This window comes from Phyllobates terribilis, unplaced genomic scaffold (genome assembly GCF_046119375.1).
Source record: "Phyllobates terribilis strain yellow unplaced genomic scaffold, ASM4611937v1 Scaffold_12__6_contigs__length_324123572, whole genome shotgun sequence".
NCBI lineage: Eukaryota > Metazoa > Chordata > Amphibia > Anura > Dendrobatidae > Phyllobates > Phyllobates terribilis.
The window spans coordinates 255833441-255847775 of NW_027362772.1; the positions used below are offsets into that span (position 1 = coordinate 255833441).

The following is a 14335-nucleotide window of genomic DNA, read 5'->3' on the forward strand; positions in this document are numbered from 1 at the left end:
TACAGATATAGCAATTCATAACTTGTCAGATGACAATCTACATGGCTACTCTAACAAAGTAGTGTGCTATCTGACATCTTCGGGCCCATAGGCGGATTATAATGAGGGCAATCTGGGCTACTGCCTGGGACCCAAGGCTCCAGGGGGGCCCATGGCCCGATTGCCCTCATATCCCTGCAGGCAGGGGTGGGCCAGCATTGCATCTTTAAACTTGGTTGCGTGCTGGCCTGGTCACGTCACAGCTAGCAGACATGGCCCTTTGCGCCCTAGGGAGCTATGTGCGGCCTCATACTGAATAAAGGGAGCTACGCTCAGCCTCATACTGTATCTAGGGAGCTACGTGTGGCCTCATACTGGATATAAGGAGTGTCACGGTTCCACCCCTCACTGTGTCTGGGACCGCAGTTGCTGACAGCTCAGCTGTCCAATCTTGTACAGGGGCGTGCTGGAGCTGTCAGTACTGTGACTGACAGCTCGACCATCCAATCTGGTATAGGGGCGTGCAATAGCTCAGTGTGGTGATTGACAGCTCGGCTGTCCAATCTGAGACTGGGAAGCACTGGCTATCTTCAGGTGTTCATTATCCCAGGTGATTGCCCGGCTACTTAACTGAGCTGTTTGTCCTAGATCTCTGCCATACGTACATTCAGCTAGTGTGTGTGGTTTGTTCTCTGTGCCTTGCGTTCTGTTTATTGATCTTCTGCTGCCTGACCTTGGACCTTGTTCTGACTCTCCGTCGGTTTAACCCCTTCTGCTCTGATCTGCTGTTCTCCTGGAATTCTGACCAACGGTATGTCACCTGACTATGCCTTTACCTCTACCCTCTGTTCATGACGTACCCTCCTGGCTTTGACTTCGAACTCCTTGACTATCCCGTCTCACGGCCTGGCCGTGAAAGTGACTCAGCGTCACATTACGTCTGGCCCATACGTTTTTCTTTTTCACCAGTATGCAGACTGTCCACACTCTCTGTGATCAGGTGGCGAACCTGAAGCAGATGACTCAGGATCTGGCTAAGGAATGCCAGAGTCTGGAGTCATCACAATGTCAGTTGCAGGATCAGATAACTAATTTAATGAAGACCTCCCATAGCCCTCCACTGCCGGCAGTGGCTGTGACGTCAGTACTCACTGATGTACAGTTTGTCTTTCCATTACCTGTAATAGACCTTGCTGATAAATTTTCTGGAGAGAGAGAGACCAGTTTAGGGTCTTCAGGGAGAGCTGTAGATTATTTTTTACCCTGCGCCCCCAATCTTCAGGGGAGGACTTCGGAGATGTGTTCTTGGAGAGAGAGGCGGAGATACTACCTCCCCATTGCCCTTATGATTGTGCTATTGATCTTATTCCTAGTGCCCAATTATCTAAAGCTTGCCTTTACAATTTGTCTGGGCCTGAACGGGCCGCTGTGGCGCCCCTGAGGGTTCGGTCGCCACAGGGGTACTGCATCTCTTTAATGAGGTGTGGTATCTCCCCTTCGAGGTAAGGATGGTGCAGCTGTCAGGACCCCACCTCTGCATCCAACACTACACCTCTCCCACCTTGGGGGGGCTTACATGCACCAGGGTGCTGCCCCAGCCAGGATAAGAGGAGATGGGGGGGAACCAAAGTAAGGGGGAACCTAGTAGTGGGAGAGGGTGGAGGATGCACTTTAGGTTACACCACAAAATTCATATTTAATAAACGGCCATCTTGGGCTTATGGTCTTTGATTGTGATCTTCATCACTGAACGTGGCTTTCTGTGTGAACCTGCAGTTGATGGGGACACGGTCCTCGTACTCTGGCCTTGAGTCGAGGAATGGGCAAGAGTTACCCGGTCAAGGTCCTTACTTAAGAAGGCCTGGAGGGGAGCAGAGGAGACAAGCTCCGCAGGCAAAAGGATCCCAGGGGGATGCAGACGGAGCGGTATACGCCACCTGTCCTCGCTATTCTGGCCTAGTCAGAGGGATTCCTGCTGCAAAAGGGGTACCGGCCCCCGATATCTGACTCTGTCACTTCAAGTCTTAGTCGGAGAAGCCCGGAGGCCAGTGCCGTAACTATAAACTTCGGGGCCCCGGGGCAAAACTTCATAGTGGGGCCCCTCAACATTTCAATCACTAGAGGTTGTGCAGAACGTGGTGAAGCCTGCTACGTATTGTTGTATACAACACACAGGCTTCACCTCGTTCCGCGAGACCTTTAATAGATTTTGTTGTTTATGATGCAAGTTTTAGAAGTTAAATATTCAGTGAATATGTTTGGAAAATTAATAAGGTGAATAATTCCAAATATTGCACAATTTTCAAATAACTGTACATGTTTATTAAATAGCAGGGCTTCTCACAGTTTGTCACAGAGATATTTGTGTCTGCTGAGACTGTCTCCTCTCAATGATGCTGAGAGTTTGTTACAGTCAGTGTGCACTGTGCCTGCCTTGCCAACTCTCTGTGATCTCCAGACTAACATATTGCTACAAATCTTGTGCTATGAGACTCTCCAGGCCAGTGCAGGTTTCCATTCATTGACAGCTGGCAGAGCTCCTGGAAATTATTGAAATGATAGTCTCTCCTGTCCTCCGGGTGACATTGTCTGACAGGAATATAGAAACTGGGTATTTTATGAGAAATTAAAGTATTAAAATACAATTTTTTACCATCAGTTTGGGGCCCCTTGGGTGGTTGGGGCCCCGGGGCAGTGCCCCAGCTGCCCCGGTTGTAGTTACGGCCCTGCCGGAGGCTCAGTGGATCCCACCGGGTAACGGACGGAGCGGAGTCGCCACCCATACCCTTGTTCTGTGCAAAGACCAGAGGGAGACCCGGCCTTACCACACGCACCACATACGGACAGGAGAGGACCTAGTGGGAAAGTCTAGGAACACTCTGGTGCGGGGTCCTGACCAAGGCACCTGAACTACCCGGAGGTTGTCGGACCCCCGGTCCTGGTGGCTGCAGCGCGCTGTGAGGAGCAGGGAGAAGCCTTGCAGCTGCGCATTCTACCGTGAGTAAAGCTTGAAAGACTATCCCTATGGCCTCCAGTTCCTTATTGCAACGTGGCACCGCACTACACCGCACCACATCTTCTACTACAACTCCCATCCTCTTGTTCTCTCTGCCCTGAGGCCCTGCTCCGCCTGTGGGGAGTAGTACAATCGGCTGCTGCCAATACATCCCACCTCAGAGGACTGAACGCAGCGCTGGTGGAGGATCACCAGAAACCACAGGTGGCGTAGTCATTTAATCCACTCGATTAACACCGTCCCTCCTAGCCCTTATTTTGATGTGACGACCCTGGGCACGGACCGGGCCTAGGCCACGACTGCATCCACCCTCCACCTGGAGGCCCGGTACCGAGTACCCCCATATCTCAGGGTGGGCTAGCGAAGTAGGAGGCATCACACCGCCATGAAAGAATATGTTAATGAAAGTTTACGGAAGGGCATATCTTTCCTTCCTCCTCTCCGATAGCTGCTGGATTTTTCTTCATAAAAAAGAAAGATGGGGTCTCCGTCCTTGCCTCGATTTCCGAGAACTAAACAAAATCACAGTTAAAAATAAGTACCCACTTCCACTCATCCCTGACCTATGTAATCAGCTTCTGGGGGCCAGGATGTTCTCTAAACTTGATCTTAGAGGGACTTACAATTTGATACGCATCCGGGAGGGTGATGAGTGGAAAACGGCGTTTTTAACGTCGGAGGGTCTGTTTGAAAACCTTGTCATGCCATTTGGGTTATCCCATGCACCTGCTGTGTTTCAAAATTTTATGAATGATATTTTCTTTGAATGCATTGGAAGATATGTTGTGATTTACCTGGATGATATTCTAATTTTCTCTCCAGACTTGGATTCTCATCAGGAACATGTCCGGGTTGTGTTACAAAGGTTAAGGGAGAACTCCTTGTTTGCTAAATTAGAGAAATGTGTTTTTTCTGTTTAGGAAATTTTGTTCTTGGTGTTCATCTTGTCAGAAGAAGGGTTTAAGATGGACCCTGGTAAGGTACAGGTCCTAATTGACTGGGTTCAGCCTCGTGATCGTAAGGCTTTGCAACGATTTCTGGGATTCGCCAACTATTATAGGAAATTTATCAAGGGTTTCTCTCAGATTGCTAATCCTCTTACTGACCTGACACTTAAGGGGGCTAATCTCAAGGTATGGTTGCCAAGTGTTATCAGGGCTTTTGAAAAATTAAAAGAGTGTTTCAAGTCTGCCCCCATTCTGATCCAATCTGATCTCCAAAAGCCATTCATTGTAGAGGTGGATGCTTCGGAGGTCGGAGTAGGGGCGGTTTTGTCGCAGGGGCCCAAAACTCTGACTAACTTGCGTCCATGTGCTTTTTTGTCTAAGAAATTTTCGCCGGCGGAAAGAAATTATGATGTTGGGAATCGTGAGTTACTTCCTGTAAAATTAGCCTTTGAGGAATGGAGGCATTTTTTGGAGGGAGCAGTTCATCCAGTTACTGTGGTCACTGATCACAAGAATCTAGCCTATATTGAGTCAGCTAAAAGGTTAACTCCCAGACAGGCCAGATGGTCCTTGTTTTTCTGAAGGTTTAATTTTTCGATTACATTCAGACCGGGGTCTAAGAATGTGAAAGCTGACACATTATCTCATAGTCTCGATCCAGTTTCTCTTCCAGAACCTCCATACTCCATTGTTCCTCAGGGTATTGTGGTTTCTATGGTAACCTCAGAATTGGAGGAGGAGATCCGTAATACCCAGTCATTGGCTCTTCCCGCTACTCCTGGGTCTAAATTATTTGTGCCTGTGTATCTAAGATTGCGTGTGTTACAGGAATTTCATGATTCCTTCTTGAGTGGTCATCTAGGAGATACTGCTACACAGAAAGCCATTGCCAGACTTTTTTGGTGGCCGTCCATGCATAATGATATCAAAGATTTTGTATCTGCTTGTAAGATCTGCGCACGCGCTAAAGTCAGTCATAGCCGGCCGGAGGGGAACTGGCTCCATTGCCAATTCCAGAAAGACCATGGACTCATTTGTCCATGGATTTCATCACAGATTTGCCTCTGTCTGATGGGAAAACTGCTATCTGGGTGGTAGTGGACCGATTCAGCAAACAAGCTCATTTTGTTGCCTTGTCAGCATTACCTAATGCAAAGACACTCTCCAGGTTGTTTATTTCCCATATTGTAAGTGTTATGATCTGCAACATGTACTAAGGAAAGATAGGGGAAAGCTGTCCCTACAGTAAGACTAAGCTGAATCCCTATGATGTAGAGGGCAGCCTGTTCCTAGTGAACAGACTCGCGTTAGTCCTCGGCTAGTCTGAACGAAGACCTATAGAATTAAGGGAGGGGTCCCTAAAAGAACAAAGGACTGGGACAAAAATGGGACACCTCCTAAACAGAGAAGTTGTTGCAGAACACAAAAAGACAAACTGACAAAAATGTACTAGAGGTTCCAGAGGACCAAGCGAAATTGACAGAGAAAGGCACCGAAGCACCAGGCTAGAGAAACAGTCAAACACTGAAGTCCAGCGCAGCCACAAGGGCGGAGCTGGAATATAAAGGCAGATGGTCACGTGATCGCAAAACACAAGATGGAAAAAACAAACAGGAGGGTTCTAACAGTACCCCCTCTTTTATGAGGATCCTCCGGATCCTCCAGGCCCAGGCCTATGCAAAAACCTCCTGTGGAAAGCTTTAACAAGCCTAGGAGCAGAGACATCATCCGTTCTTACCCAGGAGTTGTCTTCGGGACTGAAACCCTTCCAGGAGACAAGATACTGTAATCTCCCTCTATGCCATCTAGAATTCAAGATACAAGAAATTTCATATTCGCCGTGTTCCACAACAGGAGGAACTGTGACAGTGGCGTCCCTATCAGATACGTCAGCCTTTTTCAACAAGGAAACATGAAACACAGGATTAATCTTCCAGGAAGTAGGGACATCCAACCTAACAGCAGACGGGTTAACAGCCTGAAGCACTTTAAATGGACCCACAAACTTAGGACCCAGTTTTTTTAGAGGGAATCCTCAACCGCAGGTTCTTTGAGGACAACAAAACCATGTCACCCACAGTAAATAAAACCTCCTTACGTTTCCTGTCAAAATATTTCTTGGACTTCTTGTTAGCCTCTTGATGGTTGCAACGTACATTAGTCCAAACTCTCTCCAAATCACCGGAAAAATTCTCCTCCTCCGGCACCGCCGACCCCAATTTGGAGAACGAACAAAAAGACGGATGTCTCCCAGTACAACAAAAAAAATGGAGAACACCCAGCAGAGGAGGATGTATGATTGTTAAGAGCAAATTCTGTGAGAGACAGAAACTCAGACCACACCTCTTGATTGTCCGCCACAAAACAATGCAAAAACTGTTCAACATCCTGGTTCTTTCTTTCAGTCTGTCCATTAGACTCAGGATGATAACCAGATGAAAAAGACAAATGGACTCCCAACCTGTCACAAAAAGCACGCCAAAAGCGAGCCACAAACTGAGGTCCTCTATCAGAAACAATATCCGTGGGAACGCCATGGAGCTTGACAATCTCCTTAACAAACGCCTTAGCGAGTGTCTTGGCGCAGGGCAACTTAATGAATGGAACCAAATGACACATCTTACTAAAACGGTCCACGACGACCCAGATGACAGTAAAACTCTCGGACACAGGAAGATCAGTAATAAAATCCATTGTGAGATGCGTCCAAGGCGCACTAGGAACCTCCAGAGGGCAAAGCAACCCCGCAGCAGGAGTATGTGAAGCCTTTGACCTAGCACACACAGTACATTGACGCACCCACTTGATGACTTCCTTCTGCCATCCAGGCCACCAAAAACTGAGACTGATAAGTCTCTTAGTCTCCGAAATTCTTGGATGACCTGCCAACCGAGACTCATGACACTTCACAAACAAGTCTCTCCTAAAGGCTCTAGGCACGAATAGCCTCCCATGGGGAGTGTTAGATGAAGCATCATCTTGAGCTTTCAGAATCCTATTCTCCAAAATGGAGTCCAATGCCGCCACCACAACTCCTTTCTGTAAATTGCTCTCCTCCTCCTCCGCACCGACTGTAGGAGAGAAGCTTCGAGATAAAGCATCGACTTTAACATTCTTAGTACCAGGGATATAGGTAACAGAAAAATGAAACCGAGAAAAAAAAAGTGCCCACCTAGCTTGACGGGCATTCAAGTGCTTGGCAGCATCCAGATAGATCAAATTTTTATAATCTGTGAAAACCTGAATAGGAAATCTAGCGCCTTCCAAAAAATGACACCAATGTTCAAACGCAAGTTTAATAGCCAGCAACTCCCGACTTCCAACATCATAATTCAGTTCGGTTTCCAAATTTTTTTTCGAAAAGAAGGCACAAGGATGTACTCCACCCTTGTTCTCCTGAGACAAAACTGCTCCGACCCCCACCGATGAAGCATCGACCTCAACCAAAAAAGGCTTGGTCTCATCAGGCTGCATAAGGATAGGGGCAGAACTGAACCTCTCTTTGAGATACTTAAATGCTTCAACGGCCTCAGTAGTCCACTGGACCGTTTTCGCACCTTTCCTGGTGAGATCGGTTAGAGGTTTAACAATTACAGAAAAATTCTTAATGAATTTCCTGTAATAATTGGCAAAACCAAAAAATCTCTGTATAGATTTCAAACCAATAGGCCTAGGCCATTTCTGCACAGCCTGAACCTTCACAAGGTCCATCTCAAAGCCCTCGCTGGAGACAATGTAGCCCAAAAACCTAATTTTCTGCACAGCGAACTCACATTTCTCCAGCTTAGCAAAGAGTGAATTATCACTCAATAACTGCAAAACTTCACGTACACTCTGCCAATGGGACTCTAGATCTGGTGAGTAAATGAAAATGTCATCCAAATACACAACCACATTCTTACCAATCAAAGGTCTCAGTATGTTATTAATAAGGTTCTGAAAAAATGCAGGTGCATTGGTAAGACAAAAAGGCATCATCAGATTCTCAAAATGACCTACCGGAGTGTTAAAAGCAGTTTTCCATTCGTCACCCTCCTTCACTCGTAACAAATTGTATGCCCCCCCGGAGATCAATTTTGGAAAACCACTTGGCCCCCACTAACTGGTTAAACAAGTCAGGAATTAACGGCAATGGGTAGGAATTGCGTACGGTAATCTTATTAATTTCACGAAAATCCAGACATGGACGTAAACCGCCGTCCTATTTTTTAACAAAGAAAAATCCAACTGCCACAGGTGACTTAGAAGGTCTAATGTGACCAGCAGCCAGGCTAGTCTGTATGTACTCCTCCAAGGCCTTTCTTTCAGGGATAGTCAGATTAAACAAGCGACTCTTGGGAAGAGTAGATCCCGGAACAAACTCAATGGCGCAATCATAATCCCTATGAGGAGGTAAAACTTGCGACTCCTCCTCCGAAAAAACCCTCCAAAAATCTTGAATAGGTACCGGTAATTGCCCCTTTTTCCACAGCCACAATGCGACCATTACAACATTTATCATAGCACTTCGGACTCCAAGACTTAATCACATTAGTAGACCAGTCCAATAAAGGATTGTGCAGTTTTAACCAAGGCAATCATAGAACAATTGGAGAGGGTAAATTATCTAAAACAACCAAGTCCAAAATTTCTTGGTGAACTCCATTGATAGTGAGGGGAAATGCAGCAGTCTTGTGAGTAATACATTTCAAAGGAGTGTTATCAATTGCAATCACAGAAATAGGTGATGACAAAGGTTTGGATTTCAATTTAAGGTTTTCCAAAAACCCTTTATCAATCACATTAAGTGTTGAACCACAATCCACAAATACCTGAAATGCAATCAAATCTCCCTGCAAAGTAGTACTCCCTGAAAGAAATACTCCTGTAGAGAGTAAACAAGCTATACGGGCGTAACTGACCTTTTTTTTCTCTTTACTTAAACGACGCTCACAATACTTAATCGAATGGTCAGACTGGGACAAAAATGGGACACCTCCTAAACGGAGAAGTTGTTGCAGAACACAAAAAGACAAAGTGACAAAAATGTACTAGAGGTCCCAGAGGACCAAGCGAACTTGACAGAGAAAGGCACCGAAGCACCAGGCTAGAGAAACAGTCAAACACTGAAGTCCAGCACAGCCACAAGGGCGGAGCTGGAATATAAAGGCAGATGGTCACGTGACCGCAAAACACAAGATGGAAAAAACAAACAGGAGGGTTCTAACAGTATGGTTACATGGTATCCCTCTTAACATTGTGTCCGATAGGGGAGTACAATTTGTCTCTAAATTCTAGAGAGCTTTTTGTAATAAGCTTGGGATTGAATTGTCATTTTCATCTGCTCACCACCGTGAGACCAACGGTCAGACTGAGAGGACAAATCAATCTTTGGAACAAATTTTAACGTGTTTTGTGGCGGCTCAACAGGAGGACCGGTCTCCGTTTTTACCTCTCGCTGAGTTTGCATTTAACAGTCGAGTTAATCAGTCTACTGAAACCTCTCCATTTTTCTGTAATTATGGTTTTCATCCCTATTTTGGTCAATTTTCTAGGATTAGTTCTGAATGTCCTGGGGTGGAGGTCGCGGTACAAAGACTTGGGGATGTTTGGAAGGAGGTTCAAAAGAATATTGGGACTGCTCAGGCTTGCCAAACACTGAAGGCCCATAGAAGACGTTCAGTGTTTTCAAGATTGGGGATAAGGTTTGGTTGTCATCCAGGAACATTAAACTTAAAGTGCCGTCGGCAAAGTTTGGTCCAAAATTTATTGGTCCTTATGAGATCCTTGAGGTGGTCAATCCAGTGGCATTCAGATTAAAGCTTCCTCCATCCCTTCGCATCCCTAATGTCTTCCATAAATCTCTATTAAAGGAGTTTGTCCCTTCAGTATTGGCTCCATTATCCCCGCCTCCTTCAGTGTCAGTTGACAGTGGCTTGGAGTATGAGGTTCAGACAGTGGTGGATTCTCGTAGGGTCCGTAATTCCCTCCAGTACCTCATTCACTGGAGGGGATACGGACCAGAGGAGAGATCATGGGTCCCTGCTCGAGATGTGAAGGCCGATCGGTTAGTCAGGGCCTTCCATCTAAAGGTTCCTGGGAAGCCTGGGGGTCCGGTGATCCCCCTTAGAAGAGGTGGTACTGTTACGGTTCCACCCCTCACTGTGTCTGGGACGCAGTTGCTGACAGCTCAGCCGTCCAATCTTGTACAGGGGCGTTCTGGAGCTGTCAGTACTGTGATTGAAAGCTCAACCGGCCAATCTGGTACAGGGGCGTGCAGTAGCTCAGTAAGGTGATTGATAGCTCGGCTCTCCAATCTGAGACTGGGAAGCACTGGCTATCTTCAGGTGTTCATTATCCCAGGTGAATATGACGCGCCCCTGGGCCTGTGTCGCGCTGCGTTGCGCACGCGGGAGCTTATCCGGAGCCGGATCTCTTGAGGGTTGTAGTCTCGTGGCGGTGATCCGGTCCGTGCCCAGGGAGTCAGACTAAGTGGCGCTGTATTAGCGGTAGATGTTGGACGACTACGCCACCCGTTGAGTACAGCTAAGGAGCTGCCGCTGCAGGGCAGACCGCTGAGGCCGGTTGTAGGATTGTGCAGCGTGATAGTATAACCCCCAACGGGAGGGGTATGGCCTCAGGGCAGCCGACGTGGATGATGGGGGTAGCAGGAACCACTCGGAGACGGTACGGTGTAGTTCAGGGTCTTTACTGGTGACAAAGATAGACCCTCCCGGAGTACTGGCTAGCGATTGGGGCCTGGTCAGTCCTTGAGCAGATGGGATCTCCCCTGGCCAGGCGGAGTTGTAGGCCTCCCAAACTAACGATACTCTTCCGGCTACCTTGCTAGAGGCGGGTATAAGTAGCCCACGTCCCTGAGTGTACCGTGTGGTGCTCACCCGTATGGCCGGTGACTCGGGGCCTTCTAGTAGCTTCCGCTCCACGACGGCGGTGCTGGTCCCACGCGTGTGACCGTGCCTTCGGGTTTCTGGGCCAGAGGACCTGCAATCCCCTGCCGGTCGGTTTCTGCTGCTGGATAGGAGTTAGTCCCCACAGCCTCGGACTCCGGGTCCGGTGATAACTTTTCAGTCAGGGCGAGCTCTGCAGCTGCCAGCCCCTGACTCCTTGTAGTACTGCTCCCACAGAGCTCCTGATGTTCTTTTCCTATATCAGCTTCTCTGTCTCTACTTCTTCTCTACTCACTAACCCTGCCTCAGCCCTAGGTTTATATAGGGGAAGTTCTTCCCCTCCCAGGACTGGGCAGGAGGTGTGGCATGCACAGGATCCCTGACCAAGAGACCTCCCACCTGCTCTCAGACATAACATTGCTTGTTACTGTGGAAACCAGACCCCTGGGGTGCCACATTCCCCCCTAGTGAAATTTAGTACTCCGGGACTAAACATATTTTTAGAAAAACATAACAAGGTATAAACAATAATAATACAATAAGAAAAACACATAAAGATGGTTACGGCGTGTCCGCAACTGGGTGCAGTCTTTGAAGAAAAAAAAGGTGTCCATTTCACCACAAGAGGGAGACGTAACCAGGTAGGGGTCTGTCCTGCCCCGAGTCCTTAACAGTCTTTTAGTCCATTCCTGGGTTACGCTCCAACCAATTGTACAAGGATTCCCGGTAAATCCACCAAGGACTCCTAAAAATAACTAGAAACACATAATTATTTACAAGTAACAGACAGGTGACCACAAATAAAACAATTTAAACACTTCAAATCCTCCAACGTGCGGGTAACTGGCCTCTAGTGGCCCTAGTGGACCTACGGAGCTGACTGTCTGGCCCTGAACTACAGGGTGTAGGAGCTATCAAGGATAAACTGGGCAGCTGTCTACGGGCTCTTTGGCTCACTAGGGGTATGGCAGGCTCACTATGAGCAGAGGGTTGATCCTCCTGTTCTGCTTGTGTGGAGTCTGCTGCCTCCTGGACCGGCTGCTCTTCCAGCTCTACCTGTTGTTCCGTAGGCACTTGGGATTCTGGTTGGAGGAACGTGAGGACGGGTACCACAACTGCACCATTGACTTGAGTCCAGGATCGAGGGAAGTCTCCGAGCACAGTACTAACCATATCTTCCCTTTCCTCTATGGGTCGAGGGTCTTCTTGCTCTCCTTCTGGGTTCCGTAGCTGTTCGGGACACTTCTTCAGGTGATCCCGGGATACAATGGCTGTGGTTTCCCCTCCGTCTTTACTGATGGTACAAACCTTTGGGTTGTCGTGGCTTGAGGGCAGTACGGTGTACGGGTCCTTCTCCCACTGGTCGTCCAACTTGTGGAGCCGTCTCTTCCTCTTCAAGACCTGCTCTCCGGGTACCAGGTGAACAGCGGGAGCATACTGGTTGTAATTTTTCTCTTGTCTTTCCCTAGCGAGACAGAGACTTCGCTCCACGCTCTCCTGTACTTTCCGGTACTGCTGCTGCCTCTCTGTGTCCCAGTCTGTTTCCGGTGAAGTGTCCTCGGGTGTCAGGACTCCCATTTCCAGGTCAACAGGTAACTTACCAGGTCTCGCCCTCATTAGGTAAGCCGGGGTACAGTTGGTGGAACCTACCGGGATGTGGTTGTATAGGTCCACCAGATCGGGCAGCTTCTCAGGCCACAGACTGCGTTCTTCCAGGGGCAACGTTTTCAGGAGATCCATTACCACCTGGTTCATTTTCTCACAAAGTCCATTAGTTTGCGGATGATAGGGTGTCGTCCTTATCTTCCGGCAGCCATACAGATTGCAGAATTCTTGGAAGATCTCCGCTTCAAAGGCAGGTCCCTGGTCCGTCAGCACTTGGTCCGGGTATCCGTGTGGACGGCAGAAGTGCTGCTGGAAGGCTCTAGCTGCTGTTTGAGCCGTTAAGTCCTTAACGGGGACGACAACCAAGAACCGGGAGTAATGATCCACAATGGTTAACGCGTAGACGTAGCCACTTCTGCTTGGGGTCAGTTTTACATGATCCAAGGCTACCAGTTCCAACGGCTGCCGGGTGACGATGGACTGCAGGGGAGTCTTCTGGCTGGCACGGTCCTTCCTTCTTAGGTTGCACGGGCCACAGTCTCTGCACCACCTCTCGATGGTTCCCCTCATGCCTACCCAGTGGAACCGCCCACGCAGCAGGAACTCCAGCTTCTTCCATCCGAAGTGTCCAGCCCCGTCGTGGTATGCCTCCATCACCATGGCTGCGTCTCTCCGTGGCACCACTACTTGCCAGATTAGTTCATGCGTCCGGGAGTTAACCATTCTGCGGCACAACTTCCCCTTGTAAAGGAACAGTCGACTCTTCTCAGCCCACAGTTGCTTGGCTTCCTCCGGAGGGCCTGGGTCAAGGCGAGCCTCTGGCCGAGTCAGCATCTCCTTTACCAGCCGGACGGCAGGGTCACTGTCTTGCGTTTCTTCCCAGTTGTAGTGAGGCAAGGGGTTAAACGTAGCGGCTTGCTTACTCCTTACCCGATGGGAATACTGGATAGTCCCATGACGGTGGAACGCGGGGAGTTCGACTTCTTCCAGTCCCTCTGGATCTTCTCCTACGTCCGGTAGGTTTGGCATCCTGGACAGGGCGTCCGCGTTGGTATTGGAGCGTCCTGCCCGGTATTTGATTGTGAACTCATAGTTGGACAGACGGGCCATCCATCTCTGCTCTAGGGCACCGAGTCTTGCCGTGTCCAGGTGTGTCAACGGGTTGTTATCCGTGTACACGGTGAACCGGGAGGAAGCGAGGTAGTGCTTAAAGCGTTCGGTGACTGCCCACACCACTGCCAGGAACTCTAGCTTAAATGAGCTGTAATTCTCAGGGTTTCTCTCGGTGGGTCGCAGTTTTCGGCTGGCGTAAGCGATTACTCGTTCTTTCCCCTGCTGGATCTGGGACAGCACGGCTCCTAGCCCGATGTTACTTGCGTCGGTGTAGAGGATAAAGGGCTGGCTGTAATCAGGGTACGCCAGGATTTCATCCCCCGTGAGGGCCATCTTCAGCTGGCGGAAGGACTCTTCTTCTAACTTCTCCCATCTGAAGGGTGGCTTCTGGTTCTTGGCCTTCCGGGACTGGCCTATCAAGAGGTCCTGCATAGGAGCTGCCTTTTTGGTGAAACCGGGGATGAATCTGCGGTAATAGCCTACCAACCCGAGGAACTGCCGCACTTCCTTTACACTGGAGGGACTTGGCCATTCCTTAATCGCGGTGATCTTATCAGGGTCGGGAGCCACTCCATCAGCGCTCACCACGTGTCCCAGGTACTGCACCTTTGGTTTCAGGAGGTGACACTTGGAGGGTTTCACCTTTAGGCCGTAGCTTGCCAGAGCTTCGAACACTTCCGCCAGGTGTTTCAGGTGGTCCTCATACGTCTTGGAATATACGATGACATCGTCCAGGTACAGCAGGACCGTCTCGAAGTTTCTGTGGCCCAGACAGCACTCCATTAATC

General features: G+C 48.8%; 1 long non-coding RNA gene across 2 annotated transcripts in view; it reads left to right on the top strand.

Moving 5' to 3' along the window:
• Positions 1–642: 642 nt before the first annotated feature.
• Positions 643–14335, top strand: part of LOC141172554 (uncharacterized) — a 55827-nt gene continuing 42134 nt past the window's right edge. The window contains exon 1 of one of the 2 annotated variants that reach the window (XR_012252487.1): positions 643–790. This is a non-coding gene — a long non-coding RNA (uncharacterized lncRNA). Of the gene's footprint in view, positions 791–2639; positions 2977–14335 lie in introns of those variants that run through there. The other variant, XR_012252488.1, reaches the window with a different exon arrangement.